A 19,369-nucleotide genomic window follows, 5' to 3' on the forward strand; every position below is an offset into this window, starting at 1 on the left:
CTCTCAAGGTGCTCCATGTTAATTGTAGTCCTGGGCTAAAATTCCGTTCCGGTCGCGGAAATTGCGATAATTTGACATTTTCGCGTTCCGCGGAGAGCGCGAAAATGTCAACATTTCCGCAATCTGCATTTTACTGGAAATTTTTTGCTTGCTCGCGCTGTAAAATAATACATTCTCGCGTGCGCGCGATCGCCTTACCTGAATCCCCGCGTTCGCCGTCAAGTTTTCCCGGTCCAGTCGCGTTCTCCACGAGATGTTGGATTGTTGGTAGCCATTTGCGCTGTCTCGCGACAGTTCGCGCCCGCAGTAACATCATTCGTCACGCGATCACGTCTTTCTTCTCGCGATCATGCACCGCGAGACAAGTGAAAACAAGATGGCCGCGCCCGCGAGCAACCGCATGGGTAAGTTGGCGAGCCGCGACCACGCATAAAATACCGCGAACGGGTGGGAAAAAAACTTCTGCATCTTCGCGATATTTCCGCGTGTTTGCGGAGATGTTTTACATTTTCGCGATAATTTGAGAAAGAGAATTTCGCAAATTCCGCCCACACCTAGTTAATTGTCTCAAACCACACTTTGAGAGGTCAAAAGTTATCATGCTCCTGATGACAGATGAAGGGTTAGAAGAGGAGCAAGCTTCTCCCTGAACTCCTGTCTGTCTAGGTGCATGATGGGTCAGTAGAGGGTATCAACCTCTCCCCTACTTTGACCCCAAAACGGCAGAGTGACAGTCGCCAGTTCTTGAGGTAATTTTCTTCTCTGTTCTCCCTCACCACTGGACTCACATACCTGATATCATCAGCGATGTCACTGACCATGTCATGAGTGATGTAATATGTGAGGTCATAAGCAGTGCATTGCGGGAGCATAAGTTATAGTTAGCTCAGGTAACTATAACTGCTGAATTTAAATGGTTTTGTATTAGTGAAATCTGAGCCTAACTATAACATCGCTGTAACCTATGATTTTTGTCAGTGAATTTCATAACTATAATACCTCTGTAACATTTGGATTTTTCTGTGAATTTCTAAGGTTTGTTTAATTCATTTTCTTAACTAGTGGAGAAAGGATGCAGGCCTCCCATGAGCTCTCAGCAATCCCACTGTGTGAAACATACTGAAGGTAACAGGAGGAGTTCTTAGCCCCCAAGGACTCTTAACATCCATGGCGACTTCATTCCCCAACAGGAAGGGCACTAGGAGGCATGTTTATAGAGTGGTAAAAAAAAGGTTGCCGGGAACTCCGGCAAACTCTAAGCAACCCCACTGTGTGGGATTTACTAGAGGTAACAGGAGGGGTTCTTTGGCCCCAAGGACCCTCAGTATCCAAGAGCACTTCATGCCTTAACCAGTAGTGTGCCGGGAGGCATGTTGCAAAGTGGTGAAGAAAGGGGTGGGGCCTCCTATGAACTCTCTGCAATACCGCTGTGTGGCATATTGTGGCAGTAACAGGAGGGGTGCTAGGCCCTCAATGACCCTCAGCATCAATGGAAGACGCGTGTTTGCAGAGTGAGGGAAAAAGGTAGTAGGGCCTTCAATGAGCTCTCAGAAATCCTGCTGTGTAGGACTTACTTCCCACCCTCACCTCACTGCACTATGTATTTATATCACCACTGAGCACCACTATCTCACTATTTTGTATCACTGTATGAATTTGGAAGTATAACATTCTGCAATGTGTTTCTGTTTATCGAATGTTATCAATTCTGATACATAAATCAATGAAAATCCTTTCTCTGTGTTCTTGTTCCTCTTTCCCCTTTTGTTCAAGAAATGTTTTTGCTTTCAGAAATGTATTATATGTTATGCTGAAGTAACTACGGCTAACTACAATACGCATTGTTTCTACCCAAGGGAACCATTGTTCTTTATACATGAAATCAGGCAGGCGATCATCCTTTCCTACCCATGCACATATCCATTGTGTGAAGCACAAGTCTTGCACTAATAGGAAAACACAGTCATTGCCCTTGCATTCTTTCTTTCACACAGGCACTACCCATGCACTCATCCAGTCACCCAGACAGTACCCCTACACTAATGCAATTACCCAGGAACTACTCTTGCACTCAACCATTCACTCAGGCACTACTCTTGCACTCATGCAATCAACCAGGCACTACCCATGCACTCATGCAATCACTTAGGCACTACTCATGCAGTTATACAATCACTCAGCTACTACTCTTGCACTCAACCATTCACTCAGGCACTACACGTGCACTTCACCATTCACTTAGGCACTACCCATAAACTCATTCAAGCAGCCAGGCATTATCCTTGCCCTCATAGATTCACTCAGGTACTTTCCATGCACTAATACAATCATCAAGGCACCACCCCCACACTCATTGAATCACCCAGGCACTCTCTATGTTTACTACCTATGTACTTATGAAATCATTCAGGCACTACTCTTGCACTCAAGCATTCACACAGGCACTACGTATGCACTCATCTGTTCCCTCAAAGACTACTCATGCACTCATCTAATGATGCAGGCATTGGCATTGTACTCATTCTTTCACTCAGGTACTTCCCATGTACTCATCCAATTACCCAGGCCTTACCCCTGTACTCATGCAATCACCCATGCACTGCCCATGCACTCATGCAGTGAATTAGGCACTACTCTTGCACTCAACCATTCACTTAGGCACTACCCATGCACTCATCCAATGACCGAGGCATTACTCTTGCAGTCATGCTTTTACTCAGGCAGTACCCATGCACTGATCTAACCACCCAGTCATTACTGTTACAATCATAAACTCACTCAGGCACTACCCATGCACTCATCTAATCACCCAGGCACTACCCCTGAACTTATGCAATCACCCAGGCAGTGCTCATGCACTCACACAATTACTCAGGCACTACTCTTGCACTCAAACATTCACTCAGACACTACCCATGCACTCATCCATTCACTCAGGCACTACTCTTGCACTCAACCATTCACTCAAACTCTACTCTTTACTCTTGTAATCACTCAGACACTACATACCCAAAAATGCAATCACACAGGCACTATCTATTGACTCATGTATTCATACAACATAAAGCTTTTCTTTTTTAAACCAGAATAGTTGGTTCCATAAGAACCTTTTTATTTCTTCCTTTTGAAAAACTATTTTGTATTTTGTGTGTGTCTTTTTAACTATTTTGTAGTTTTTTGGGTGTGTTTTACATTTACAATTAGAAAAATGAAATAAAAAAGCTAGCACAAAACACTGTGCACAACTCCAAGAACCAAAAATTATTTTTAGCAATGATGAGCATTTACAGTTTCCAGCATTGTTTGAACAACTTGCTCCCACACACTCAAAACAGTTTTGCACTTTGGACATAAAAGTGCAATTTATGCAAAATCAAGCAAAGTTGGTGGTATGCTCTGCACCTTGTCACCAGGTTGGACTGTAAATTGCTGCACCCCTTGTCCTTCATCAGTGCTCTTCAGTCTTGCCAGTTTGGCTCAGGCGAAACGGTTTCCATGCATCGTCCTCAAATGTTTAGACATTGAGGACGTACATCAGGAATATTTGTGCTCGGAGCCTCAAGACAGCACCTTCTAACATACTTTGCATATCACCTTTTGTGCATTCACTTCCTTGGTCCCCCCAGAATTGTGAAAAAGTCCCAAACAATACTTTCTTTTTGCTTCCGTGGGGGCTTTTCCTCTTCCTCAAACAGGGTCTGGTCCTCCTCCTCCTCTTGCAGGTTTTTGGATGCAGCCATTTTAAATGTTGAAACACAACATGTAAAAACCACCAAACTACCAGCAAAATAGCTGGTCCTAGAACGAGAATGACTGTAACCACACCCTAAAGAAGAAGGCGGGAGGGATCTAGCAAGTTTAATGATGACAGGCTCTTTGACCAATCAAATCTCTTTTATTTTTTGTGTCACATGGGGTGCGCGACTCCTACGCGGTGCCACCGCATGCCGGACACAATTCCCTTTTTTAATTTTTTTTTAATTTAAACAATTTTAGGTTGTATGTTTCAATATTTCAATTTCAAACAACTGTAACTCCTCATTTAAATAACAGTAAATAAATCTATATGTATATACAATTTTTTTTGGAAACAATAGAATCTTTGAGTGAATATATATATATATATATATATATATATATACGTGTATATTACCTACTGGCTGTCACCAGTAGGTTGTTATAGTTAGGACCTATTATCCATAGGAAATCCGCAACATTCTATTGGGAATAACTTTGGCGCCGGTTGACGAATCTTCGCGGAATTTTCCAAACTTTTGGCCAGCTCCGGTCCGCTCATATCCTGAAAGTTTCGTGGTGATTCGTCAAGCGGGGGCCGAGAAAAAAAGGGGGTCCCAAAACACGATTTCCCCGTGCAATTTCCCATAGGATCTGTTGACGCAGCTACAGCCCGAACTGCTGAATGGAATTATGCCAAATTTGGCAAAGAGGTAGCCCTTGGTTCACACTTGTGCCTTTTGGTTAAATGGTGTAAATCCGTTCAGTAGTTCCTGATATATTCAAAAGTAAAAAGATAGATATAGGGCCGCGGATCCTCCCGAGCACGAGCTTAATGCTAATTGGCTGCCAACACTCTGAATCAGGAAGTGTTGACAGCCATCTTGTGCCTCGATAGAACCGAGGCACAAGAAAGCACACAAAAACCCGCAAAAAATGCAAAAAGGGGGCAGGGTAGAAACACCCTGACCCCCTGGGCCTTGTGTGTACAAACAGGCCCTGTGGTGCGTTTTAAGTTGGGGAATGAATTCCTCTTCAATCCTGAGGTCCCCTGGGGCCAACTAGCCCACCAGGTACCTCCAGTAAGCGCCACCGAGCTACGTTGCAGAGTGTTGCAAAAAGGGGCATGGCCTCTGAACACCTCTCTGCAATGCCGCTCCCTGGTGCATACTGGAGGTACCTGGTGGCCTAGTTGGCCCCCAGGGGACCTCAGGATTGAAGAGGAATTAATTACCCAACTTAAAACGTGCCACAGGGCGTGTTTGCAGACATGTCACCTCAGGCCCCGCCCCCTTCCTTCACCATTGTGCAAACGCGCCCTGTGACGTGTTTTAGGTTGAGAAATTAATTCCCCTTCAATCTTGAGTGTCCCTGGGGGCCAACTAGCCCACCAGGTACCTCCAGTATGCGCCAGAGAGCTGCGTTGCAGAGAGGTGTTCAGAGGCCACGCCCCTTTTTACACCTCTCTGCAACGCAGATCTGTGGCGCTCACTGGAGGCACCTAGTTTGACCCTAGGGACCCTCAGGATTCAAGGGGACTTAGTCTCCCAACTTAAAATGCGCCATGGGGCGCGTTTACACACTGGTGAAGGGAGGGGACGGGGCTTGAGGTGACGTGTGCAAACACGTCCTGTGGTGCGTTTTAAGTTGGGGAAAAAATTCCTCTTCAATTCAGAGGGACCCTGGGGGCCAAGTAGCCCACCAGGTGCTTCCAGGAAGTGCCACTGCGCTGCGCTGCGTTGCAGAGAGGTGGTGCAGGCCGTGCGCCTTTTTACATCTCTCTGCTACGAAGCTCTGTGGCGCTTACTGGATGTACCTAGTGGGCTAGTTGGACTCTACGGACCCTCAAGATTGAAGGGGAATTATTTCCCCAACTTAAAATGCTCCACAGGGCGTGTTTGCACAGTGGTGAAGGGAGGGATGGTGTAGGAAAGTGGCTCTATATATACTGGACCGAAGTAAAATCAGCCGAACTGCAAATTCCGATTTACTCACCTGTTATCAGGAGAGACTTCAGTGCTGCATGTTTGAGCCCAGTACTGATCCTTTACAGTAATTCTAACCATACTTAAAAGTAACTTCAATTTCCTTCCATAGGATATCATTGCCTGCTTTTTGCTGAAAAAGTTTCAAAGTGTCGATTTTTTCAACTTACAAATATTCCTCTAAAAACAGCCAAACTGCGAATTCCAATTTACTCACCTGTTATCAGGAGAGACCTCAGTGCTGCATCTTTAAGGCCAGTACTGATCCTGAAAAGTAATTCTAACCGTACTTACCAGTAACTTGCATTTCCTTCCATAAGAATCCATTGTGTGGTTTTCAGCAGAAAATAAGTGTCGATTTTTGGAACGTACAAAAATTCCTCTAAAATCAGCCAAACTACGAATTCTGATTTACTCACCTGTTATCAGTAGAGACCTCAGTGCTGAATCTTTAAGGCCAGTACTGATCCTGAAAAGTAATTCTAACCGTACTTACCAGTAACTTGAATTTCCTTCCATAGGCTAACATAGACTGGTTTCACTTGGAAATTCTTCTGTGTATGGAGTTTTGGAACTTTAAAATATTCCTCTAAAATCAGCCGAACTACGAATTCCAATTTACTCACATGTTATCAGGAGAGAACTCAGTGCAGCATCTTGTAGCACAGCACTGACCCTGAAAAGTAATTCTAAGCGTACTTACCAGTAACTTGTATATCCTTCCATAGGAAACCATTGTGTGGTTTTCAGCAGAAAAGTATCTAAGTGTCAATTTTTGGAACGTTCAAAAATTCCTCTAAAATCAACTGAACTACGAATTCCGATTTACTCACATGTTATCAGGAGAGACCTCAGTGCTACATCTTTAAGCCCAGTACTGATCCTGAAAAGTAATTCTAACCGTACTTACCAGTAACTTGAATTTCATTCCATAGGCTAACATTGACTGGTTTCACTTGGAAATTCTTTTAAGTGAGGAGATTTGGAACATACAAATATTCCTCTGAAATCAGCTGAACTACGCATTCCGATTTACTCACCTGTTATCAGGAGAGACCTCAGTGCTGCATCTATTAGCTCATTACTGATCCTGAAAAGTAATTCTAAGCGTACTTACCAGTAACTTGTATTTCCTTCCATAGAAATCCATTGTGTGGTTTTCAGCAGAAAAGTTTGTGTCGATTTTTGGAACGTACAAAAATTCCTCTAAAATCAGCCGAACTACGAATTCCGATTTACTCACCTGTAATCAGGAGAGACCTCAGTGCTGAATCTTTAACGCCAGTACTGATCCTGAAAAGTAATTCTAACCGTACTTACCAGTAACTTGAATTTCCTTCCATAGGCTAACATTGACTGGTTTCACTTGGAAATTCTTCTAAGTGTGGAGTTTTGGAACTTTAAAATATTCCTCTAAAATCAGCCGAACTACGAATTCCGATTTACTCACCTGTTATCAGGAGAGACCTCAGTGCTGCATGTTTAAGCCCAGTACTGATTCTGAAAAGTAATTCTAAGCGTACTTACCAGTAACTTGAATTTCCTTCCATAGTAATCCATTGTGTAGTTTTCAGCAAAAAAAGTTTCTAAGTGTGGAGTTTTGGAACTTACAAATATTCCTCTAAAATCAGCCAAACTACGAATTCCGATTTACTCACCTGTTATCAGGAGAGAACCCAGTGCTGCACTTTTAGCCCAGCACTGACCTTGAAAAGTAATTCTAAGCATACTTACCAGTAACTTGTATTTCCTTCCATAGGAATCCATTGTGTGGTTTTCAGCAGAAAAGTTTCCAAGTGTGGAGTTTTGGAACTTTAAAATATTCCTCTAAAATCAGCGGTGTACGAATTCCGATTTATTCACATGTTATCAGGAGAGAACTCAGTGCTGCATCTTTTAGCCCAGCACTGACCCTGAAAAGTAATTCTAAGCGTACTTACCAGTAACTTGTATTTTCTTCCATAGTAATCCATTGAGTGGTTTTCAGCAGAAAAGTTTCTAAGTGTGGAGTTTTGGAACTTACAAATATTCCTCTAAAATCAACCGAACTACAAATTCCGATTTACTCACCTGTTATCAAGAGAGAACCCAGTGCTGCATCTTTTAGCCTTGTACTGATCCTGAAAAGTAATTCTAACCGTACTTATCAGTAACTTGAATTTCATTCCATAGGCTAACATTGACTGGTTTCACTTGGAAATTCTTCTGTGTATGGAGTTTTGGAACTTTAAAAGATTCCTCTAAAATCAGCCAAACTACGAATTCCAATTTACTCACATGTTATCAGGAGAGAACTCAGTGCAGCATCTTTTAGCACAGCACTGATCCTGAAAAGTAATTCTAAGCGTACTTACCAGTAACTTGTATGTCCTTCCATAGTAATCCATTGTGTGGTTTTCAGCAGAAAAGTTTCTAAGTGTGGAGTTTTGGAACTTACAAATATTCCTCTAAAATCAGCAGAGCTACGAATTGCGATTTACTCACCTGTTATCAAGAGAGAACACAGTGCTGTATCTTTTAGCCGAGCACTGACCCTGAAAAGTAACTTGAAGCGTACTTACTAGTAACTTGTATTTCCTTCCATAGGAAACCATTGTGTGGTTTTCAGCAGAAAAGTATCTAAGTGTCAATTTTTGGAACGTACAAAAATTCCTCTAGAATCAGCCGAACTACAAATTCTGATTTACTCACCTGTTATCAGGAGAGACCTCAGTGCTACATCTTTAAGCCCAGTACTGATCCTGAAAAGTAATTCTAACCGTACTTACCAGTAACTTGAATTTCATTCCATAGGCTAACATTGACTGGTTTCACTTGGATATTCTTCTAAGTGAGGAGATTTGGAACTTACAAATATTCCTCTAAAATCAGCCGAACTACGCATTCCGATTTACTCACCTGTTATCAGGAGAGACCTCAGTGCTGCATCTATTAGCTCATTACTGATCCTGAAAACTAATTCTAAGCGTACTTACCAGTAACTTGTATTTCCTTCCATAGAAATCCATTGTGTGGTTTTCAGCAGAAAAGTTTGTGTCGATTTTTGGAACGTACAAAAATTCCTCTAAAATCAGCCGAACTACGAATTCCGATTTACTCACCTGTAATCAGGAGAGACCTCAGTGCTGAATCTTTAAGTCCAGTACTGATCCTGAAAAGTAATTCTAACTGTACTTACCAGTAACTTGAATTTCCTTCCATAGGCTAACATTGACTAGTTTCACTTGGAAATTCTTCTAACTGTGGAGTTTTGGAACTTACAAATATTCCTCTAAAATCAGCCAAACTACGAATTCCGATTTACTCACCTGTTATCAGGAGAGAACCCAGTGCTGCATCTTTTAGCCCAGCACTGACCTTGAAAAGTAATTGTAAGCATACTTACCAGTAACTTGTATTTCCTTCCATAGGAATCCATTGTGTGGTTTTCAGCAGAAAAGTTTCCAAGTGTGGAGTTTTGGAACTTTAAAATATTCCTCTAAAATCAGCGGTGTACGAATTCGAACATTGACTGGTTTCACTTGGATATTCTTCTAAGTGAGGAGATTTGGAACGTACAAAAATTCCTCTAAAATCAGCCGAACTACGAATTCCGATTTACTCACCTGTTATCAGGAGAGACCTCAGTGCTACATCTTTAAGCCCAGTGCTGATCCTGAAAAGTAATTCTAACCGTACTTACCAATAACTTGAATTTCATTCCATATGTTTTCAGCAGAAAAGTTTCTAAGTGTGGAGTTATGGAACTTACAAATATTCCTCACAAATCAGCTGAACTACGAATTCCGATTTACTCACCTGTTATCAGGACAGAACCCAGTGCTGCATCTTTTAGCCCAGCACTGACCCTGAAAAGTAAATCTAAGCGTACTTACCAGTAACTTGTATTTCCTTCCATAGGAATCCATTGTGTGGTTTTCAGCAGAAAGGTTTCTAAGTGTGGAGTTTTGGAACTTACAAATATTCCTCCAAAATCAGCCGAACAACGAATTCCGATTTACTCACCTGGGGAAAATGCCATCCTCTGATGTACTATATATTTCCTAGGTACCAACTTCCCTTGACAATGTAGTCAGTTTTCTTTTTGACTACCTTTTCATCACCATTTTTGCTTATTAGCTGATCACCGGATCCCTAGTACTCATGTCTAATCTATTTTTGTAATATTGAATTTTGTCCTGTACACTCTGATCTTGGATGTCTTGATAGCACCTTGGGGGTTCCTCAGTTACCCCCTTAGTGTTTCGTTTTAAGAGGGCGACATACTACATATATTGTAGTGGCCACGTTTTTTCGATCTTCCCCTACTAGTCTTAACATTCTCTGACCAAACTGTAACAATTGTGGGTCTTCTTTGAATGGCCTGAATTAAAGGTTATTTATTATCTATGGTCTGTTTGAGCATGAACCAATTTTTTGGTTGATTTTCATTCTCCTGTCCCAAGATGGCGCCCGTTATCACATGCTGTTACACTGGTAGGCTCCTCATTCGGATTAGTTCTATCTCTTTTTTGTTTATACTCTCCCATCTTTCTTATCCAGTATAAATTATTCTATATAAATGGATATGTTTGTTTATACCTATTATACAGATTTATTTTGACAGTGATAAATTCTATCATTTTTTCCTTTCTAAGATGGCGTATATATTTTATTTTATTTTATATTCTTTTGCGTGAGCACAGACCATTAGTTGGAGTATCTCCCCTTCCTCCTATTGTTCCCTACCTAAGATGGCGCCTGTTATCTTAAGTTGCAATAAGCCCAATACCTTGATTCGTTTTACGATGCTTCTTTTGTTTTTGTATTTATTCTCTAAATACTTTTTTTAGGAATGTATATTCCTGCGGCTAACTTTAACTCTGACCGCTTTTGGTGAACTCACACTCACTATTTTGTTTTATGTTCCTGTTCAGAGATGGTGGCCGTTACTATACGCTTCATTTATGTTTGAATTCGAGATCCTCGGAGTTCTCCCTCTAAAGATGGCGGCCGTGATTATACGTTTCATTTACGTTAGAATTCTAGACTCTCTGTGTCACCTAATCGCCTTCAGGTGTGATCTGTACTATTTAAATCCTGATTCCATCTGAGATCCTTCTACGCGGCGGTGGGGTAAAAGAGGAATTCTTTATTTGGCGTCCCTTGACTGGTGATCTAATTTTGTTCTGAGCCTAGTAAGTACTTGTTGCTGAGACTCTGTTTTACAATAATCGTTTAGTTAAGATCTATTCCGAATGTTAGCTTGTACTCCGCTTTTTGGATGCCAGGCTTTAATGGCCCTTTTTAAAACCTTTTGGCTCCATCTTCTTGGACAGACCATTTTGAAAATAGACCAGTTTTTGGTCCGAATTGCAGTTTGACTTTTGAGACTATTACTGCACCAGTATAGCTAATTTTAGCTTGTGCTTTCTATATAAACCAGACATTTTTGGGTAACGATTTTTTTAATCACGTTTTCGTGTTTTTTCTGTTAGACCGATTTGAATCTACACTGTCTGTGAACCTGAGCCACAGCGAGGTTGTCGTATCTTTGGATATATATTATTGGACGCTTACAATTTGTTCTTGGCAGTGCCATCGGAAGTATACCTATTAATACCTTGTAAGTCTGAAACAGTTGGTCTTCTACATCTACTGATTTCAACTCCTATTAGCCACCTGGATACTAAGAATGTCTGTCTTTTTTCAGAATATTAATATTTGGTGACATAATTCGACAGGATTAGCGATGTGGCATTTCCTGCATGAACTCTGACGTCGCGAGTTTATGTCCATATTTTTATCCAGACAACCCCGGATCATCTTGTAAGTGTGGTGTAATTAATTATGCACTAGTACGTACCCTAGCATTAAGATACCTTTGTGTTTTAACACAGAACCTCCTTGCATTTACTTTTTTATATATGTTTTCTTACCAGACTCCTTACAGTATCGTGAATTATATTTGATATTCCTATACCTGACATCTGATTGCGTCTTCAGTTTTGGGAAGGTCCTTACATTCTATCCTCCCCAGGCTTCATTGGATTGTGAGCTACATTATTAAAGATAACAAGTGTGTAGTATGTTTTCTTTATTTGTGTTATTCCAGGGATTGCACTTTCTGGGTGATTTGTTATTATTATTTTTCTCTGAACTAGTATTTCTTTGTAACTGTCTATAATTCCTTTAACACGTTCTTATTTCCTTTTAAATTCACAATTGGAGTCTAAGTTATTTTTTCACTTAGGCACGTTCATTAATATTCTTTGTATTTTTTGTCCTTTTTCTCTTTTGTATATCCGTCTATTTTACTTGTTTTATTCTTTAACCTATCCGCGCATTCTAGCAATATTGAAGCATTTAGTGCTCGATAAATGTATACCTTTCGCATATATGAACATTGATAACCTCGTTATTCTTTTTCCACAGAAAAACACTTTTGTTTGTGACGAGGCTTAAAGTCAATTTATGTTTGTTATTGTTTTATTAGTGTTGATTTAGTGTAGAATATTATTTTTCATTTTCTCGCCTTTTCACACTTATACCGCCCTGAAGAAGGAAGATTCCGAAACGCGCGTCGGCATAATTGTGTATCTATTGGCGTAAATTGTATGTCTATATGTTTTGTGTATTGTATTGACCATAATTGTTTATGATTATGATGTAATTTGTATTTCTGTCACTCTTTATATATGTCTTTTGTTAATTGTATTGCTTCGTTCACTTTAGTTTGAATTATTGTCAGTGATGTACTATTTTTTTTTTTTTATAAAAAATGAAATGATTTATTAAAAAAAAAGAATCTGACTAGTAACAATATATATATATTTTTTAGAAATAAAACAAAAACAGAGTATCATTCATTGTTCATTTTTCTGTGGTTCTTTCAGAGGTTATTTTGTCATATGGGTTTTTTCCCTGTATTTTGAACTGAGAACTCAGTGATGCATCTTTTAGCCCAGCACTGACTCTGAAAAGTAATTCTAAGCGTACTTACCAGTAACTTGTATTTCCTTCGATAGTAATCCATTGTGTGGTTTTCAGCAGAAAAGTTTCTAAGTGAGGAGTTTTGGAACTTACGAATATTCCTCTCAAATCAGCTGAACTACGAATTCCGATTTACTCACCTGTTATCAGGACAGAACCCAGTGCTGCATCTTTTAGCCCAGCACTGACACTGAAAAGTAAATCTAAGCGTACTTACCAGTAACTTGTATTTCCTTCCATAGGAATCCATTGTGTGGTTTTCAGCAGAAAGGTTTCTAAGTGTGGAGTTTTGGAACTTACAAATATGCCTCTAAAATCAGCCGAACTACAAATTCCGATGTACTCACCTGTTATCAGGAGAGAACTCCTTGCTGCATCTTATAGCCCAGCACTGACCCTGAAAAGTAATTCTAAGCGTACTTACCAGTAACTTGTATTTCCTTCCATAGTAATCCATTGTGTGGTTTTCAGCAGAACATTTTCTAAGTGTGGAGTTTTGGAACTTACAAATATTCCTCTAAAATCAGCCGAACTACGAATTCCGATTTACTCACCTGTTATCAAGAGAGAACCCAGTGCTGCATCTATTTAGCCCAGCACTGACCCTGAAAAGTAATTCGAAGCGTACTTACCAGTAACTTGTATTTCCTTCCGTAGGAAACCATTGTGTGGTTTTCAGCAGAAAAATATCTAAGTGACAATTTATGGAACGTACAAAAATTCCTCTAAAATCAGCCGAACTACGAATTCCGATTTACTCACCTGTTATCAGGAGAGACCTCAGTGCTGCATGTTTAAGCCCAGTACTGATCCTGAAAAGTAATTCTATCCGTACTTACCAGTAACTTGAATTTCATTCCATAGGCTAACATTGACTGGTTTCACTTGAAAATTCTTCTAAGTGTGGAGTTTTGGAACTTACAAATATTCCCCTAAAATCAGCCGAACTACGAATTCCAATTTACTCGCATGTTATCAGGAGAGAACTCAGTGCTGCATCTTTTAGCCCAGCACTGACCTTGAAAAGTAATTCTAAGCGTACTTACCAGTAACTTGTATTTCCTTCGATAGTAATCCATTGTGTGGTTTTCAGCAGAAAAGTTTCTAAGTGAGGAGTTTTGGAACTTACGAATATTCCTCTCAAATCAGCTGAACTACGAATTCCGATTTACTCACCTGTTATCAGGACAGAACCCAGTGCTGCATCTTTTAGCCCAGCACTGACACTGAAAAGTAAATCTAAGCGTACTTATCAGTAACTTGTATTTCCTTCCATAGGAATCCATTGTGTGGTTTTCAGCAGAAAGGTTTCTAAGTGTGGAGTTTTGGAACTTACAAATATGCCTCTAAAATCAGCCGAACTACAAATACCGATGTACTCACCTGTTATCAGGAGAGAACCCAGTGTTGCATCTTTTAGCCCAGCACTGACCCTGAAAAGTAATTCTAAGTGTACTTACCAGTAACTTATATTTCCTTCCATAAGAATCCAATGTGTGGTTTTCAGCAGAAAAGTTTCTAAGTGTGGAGTTTTGGAACTTACAAATATTCCTCTAAAATCAGCAGAGCTACGAATTGCGATTTACTCACCTGTTATCAAGAGAGAACCCAGTGCTGTATCTTTTAGCCGAGCACTGACCCTGAAAAGTAATTTGAAGCGTACTTACCAGTAACTTGTATTTCCTTCCATAGGAAACCATTGTGTGGTTTTCAGCAGAAAAGTATCTAAGTGTCAATTTTTGGAACGTACAAAAATTCCTCTAAAATCAGCCGAACTACAAATTCCGATTTACTCACCTGTTATCAGGAGAGACCTCAGTGCTACATCTTTAAGCCCAGTACTGATCCTGAAAAGTAATTCTAACCGTACTTACCAGTAACTTGAATTTCCTTCCATAGGCTAACATTGACTGGTTTCACTTGGAAATTCTTCTAAGTGTGGAGTTTTTGAACTTTAAAATATTCCTCTAAAATCAGCTGAACTACGAATTCCGATTTACTCCCATGTTATCAGGAGAGAACTCAGTGCTGCATCTTTTACCCAGCACTGACCCTGAAAAGTAATTCGAAGCGTAGTTACCAGTAACTTGTATTTCCTTCCATAAGAATCCATTGGGTGGTTTTCAGCAGAAAAGTTTCTAAGTGTGGAGTTTTGGAACTTACAAATATTCCTCCAAAATCAGCCGAACTACGAATTCCGATTTACTCACCTGTTATCAAGAGAGAACCCAGTGCTGCATCTTTTATCCCAGCACTGACCCTGAAAAGTAATTCAAAGCGTACTTACCAGTAACTTGTATTTCCTTCCATAAGAATCCATTGTGTGGTTTTCAGCAGAAACGTTTCGAAGTGTTGATTTTTGGAACGTACAAAAATTCCTCTAAAATCAGCCAAACTACGAATTCCGATTTACTCACCTGTTATCAGGAGAGACCTCAGTGCTACATCGTTAAGCCCAGTACTGATCCTGAAAAGTAATTCTAACCGTACTTACCAGTAACTGGAATTTCATTCCATAGGCTAACATTGACTGGTTTCACTTGGAAATTCTTCTAAGTGTGGAGTTTTGTAACTTTAAAATATTCCTCTAAAATCAGCTGAACTACGAATTCCGATTTACTCCCATGTTATCAGGAGAGAACTCAGTGCTGCATCTTTTAACCCAGCACTGACCCTGAAAAATAATTCTACGCGTACTTACCAGTAATTTGTATTTCCTTCTATAGTAATCCATTGTGTGGTTTTAGCAGAAAAGTTTCTAAGTGTGGAGTTTTGGAACTTACAAATTTTCCTCTCAAAACAGCCGAACTATGAATTCTGATTTACTCACCTGTTATCAGGACAGAACCCAGTGCTGCATCTTTTAGCCCAGCACTGACCCTGAAAAGTAAATCTAAGCGTACTTACCAGTAACTTGTATTTCCTTCCATAAGAATCCATTTGGTTGTTTTTCAGCAGAAAATGTTTCTAAGTGCGGAGTTTTGGAACTTACAAATATTCCTCTAAAATTAGCCAAACTACGAATTCCGATTTACTCATCTGTTATCAGGAGAGAACCCAGTGCTGCACTTTTAGCCCAGCACTGACCTTGAAAAGTAATTCTAAGCATACTTACCAGTAACTTGTATTTCCTTCCATAGGAATCCATTGTGTGGTTTTCAGCAGAAAAGTTTCCAAGTGTGGAGTTTTGGAACTTTAAAATATTCCTCTAAAATCAGCCGATGTACGAATTCCGATTTACTCACATGTTATCAGGAGAGAACTCAGTGCTGCATCTTTTAGCCCAGCACTGACCCTGAAAAGTAATTCTAAGCGTACTTATCAGTAACTTGTATTTCCTTCCATAATAATCCATTGAGTGGTTTTCAGCAGAAAAGTTTCTAAGTGTGGAGTTTTGGAACTTTAAAATATTCCTCTAAAATCAGCTGAACTACGAATTCCGATTTACTCCCATGTTATCAGGAGAGAACTCAGTGCTGCATCTTTTAGCCCAGCACTGACCCTGAAAAGTAATTCTAAGCGTACTTACCAGTAACTTGTATTTCCTTCCATAGAAATCCATTGTGTGGTTTTCAGCAGAAAAGTTTCTAAGTGTGGAGTTTTGGAACTTACAAATATTCCTCTAAAATCAGCCAAACTACGAATTCCGATTTACTCACCTGTTATCAGGAGAGAACCCAGTGCTGCACTTTTAGCCCACCACTGACCCTGAAAAGTAATTCAAAGCGTACTTACCAGTAACTTGTATTTCCTTCCATAGGAAACCATTGTGTGGTTTTGAGCAGAAAAGTATTTAAGTGTCGATTTTTGGAACGTACAAAAATTCCTCTCAAATCAGCCGAACTACGAATTCCGATTTACTCACCTGTTATCAGGAGAGACCTCAGTGCTGCATGTTTAAGCCTAGTACTGATCCTGAAAAGTAAATCTAATCGTACTTACCAGTAACTTGAATTTCATTCTTAGGATAACATTGACTGGTTTCACTTGGAAATTCTTCTAAGTGTGGAGATTTGGAACTTACAAATATTCCTCTAAAATCAGCCGAACTATGAATTCCGATTTACTCACCTGTTATCAGCAGAGAACCCAGTGTTGCATCTTTTAGCCCAGCACTGACCCTGAAAAGTAATTTGAAGCGTACTTACCAGTAACTTGTATTTCCTTCCATAGTAATCCATTGTGTGGTTTTCAGCAGAAAAGTTTCTAAGTGTGAAGTTTTGGAACTTACAAATATTTCTCCAAAATCAGCCGAACTACGAATTCTGATTTACTCACCTGTTATCAAGAGAGAACCCAGTGCTGCATCTTTTAGCCCAGCACTGACCCTGAAAAGTAATTTGAAGCGTACTTACCAGTAACTTGTATTTCCTTCCATAAGAATCCATTGTGTGGTTTTCAGCAGAAACGTTTCTAAGTGTCGATTTTTGGAACGTACAAAAATTCCTCTAAAATCAGCCGAACTACGAATTCCGATTTACTCACCTGTTATCAGGAGAGACCTCAGTGCTACATCTTTAAGCCCAGTACTGATCCTAAAAAGTAATTCTAACCGTACTTACCAATAACTTGAATTTCATTCCATAGGCTAACATTGACTGGTTTCACTTGAAAATTCTTCTAAGTGTGGAGTTTTGGAACTTACAAATATTCCTCTAAAATCATCCGAACTACGAATTCCGATTTACTCACCTGTTATCAGGAGAGACCTCAGTGCTGCATCTATTAGCTCATTACTGATCCTGAAAAGTAATTCTAAGCGTACTTACCAGTAACTTGTATTTCGTTCTATAGGAATCCATTGTGTGGTTTTCAGCAGAAAAGTTTCTTAGTGTGGAGTTTTGGAACTTACAAATATTCCTCTAAAATCAGCCGAACTACGAATTCTGATTTACTCACCTGTTATCAGGAGAGAACCCAGTGCTGCATCTTTTAGCCCAGCACTGACCCTGAAAAGTAATTCTAACCGTACTTACCAGTAACTTGAATTTAATTACATAGGCTAACATTGACTGGTTTCACTTGGAAATTCTTCTAAGTGTGGAGTTTTGGAACTTACAAATATTCCTCTAAAATCAGCCGAACTACGAATTCCAATTTACTCTCATGTTATCAGGAGAGAACTCGGTGCTGCATCTTTTAGCCCAGCACTGACCCTGAAAAGTAATTCTAAGCGTACTTACCAGTAACTTGTATTTCCTTCCGTAGTAATCCATTGTGTGGTTTTCAGCAGAAAAGTTTCTAAGTGTGGAGTTTTGGAACTTACAAATATTCCTCTCAAATCAGCTGAACTACGAATTCCGATTTACTCACCTGTTATCAGGACAGAACCCAGTGCTGCATCTTTTAGCCCAGCACTGACCCTGAAAAGTAAATCTAAGCGTACTTACCAGTAACTTGTATTTCCTTCCATAGGAATCCATTGTGTGGTTTTCAGCAGAAAGGTTTCTAAGTGTGGAGTTTTGGAACTTACAAATATGCCTCTAAAATCAGCCGAACTACGAATTCCGATTTACTCACCTGTTATCAGGAGAGAGCCCAGTGTTGCATCTTTTAACCCAGCACTGACCCTGAAAAGTAATTCTAAGTGTACTTACCAGTAACTTGCATTTCCTTCCATAAGAATCCATTGTGTGGTTTTCAGCAGAAAAGTTTCTATTTGTCTATTTGTGGAATGTACAAAAATTCCTCTGAAATCAGCCGAACTACGAATTCCGATTTACTCACCTGTTATTAGGAGAGACCTCAGTGATGAATCTTTAAGGCCAGTACTGATCCTGAAAAGTAATTCTAACCGTACTTACCAGTAACTTGAATTTCCTTCCATAGGCTACCATTGACTGGTTTCACTTGGAAATTCTTCTAAGTGTGGTGTTTTGGAACTTTAAAATATTCCTCTAAAATCAGCTGAACTACGAATTCCGATTTACTCACATGTTATCAGGAGAGAACTCCGTGCTGCATCTTTTAGCCCAGCACTGACCCTGAAAAGTAATTCTAAGCGTACTTACCAGTAACTTGTATTTCCTTCCATAGTAATCCATTGTGTGGTTTTCAGCAGAAAAGTTTCTAAGTGTGGAGTTTTGGAACTTACAAATATTCCTCCAAAATCAGCCGAACTACGAATTCCGATTTACTCACCTGTTATCAAGAGAGAACCCAGTGCTGCATCTATTTAGCCCAGCACTGACCCTGAAAAGTAATTCGAAGTGTACTTACCAGTAACTTGTATTTCCTTCCATAGGAAACCATTGTGTGGTTTTCAGCAGAAAAATGTCTAAGTGTCAATTTTTGGAACGTACAAAAATTCCTCTAAAATCAGCCGAACTACGAATTCCGATTTACTCACCTGTTATCAGGAGAGACCTCAGTGCTGCATGTTTAAGCCCAGTACTGATCCTGAAAAGTAATTCTATCCGTACTTACCAGTAACTTGAATTTCATTCCATAGGCTAACATTGACTAGTTTCACTTGAAAATTCTTCTAAGTGTGGAGTTTTGGAACTTACAAATATTCCTCTAAAATCAGCCGAACTACGAATTCCAATTCACTCGCATGTTATCAGGAGAGAACTCAGTGCTGCATCTTTTAGCCCAGCACTGACCCTGAAAAGTAAATCTAAGCGTACTTACCAGTAACTTGTATTTCCTTCCATAGGAATCCATTGTGTGGTTTT

The sequence above is a fragment of the Triturus cristatus genome, chromosome 5_2, assembly GCF_964204655.1.
Source record: "Triturus cristatus chromosome 5_2, aTriCri1.1, whole genome shotgun sequence".
NCBI lineage: Eukaryota > Metazoa > Chordata > Amphibia > Caudata > Salamandridae > Triturus > Triturus cristatus.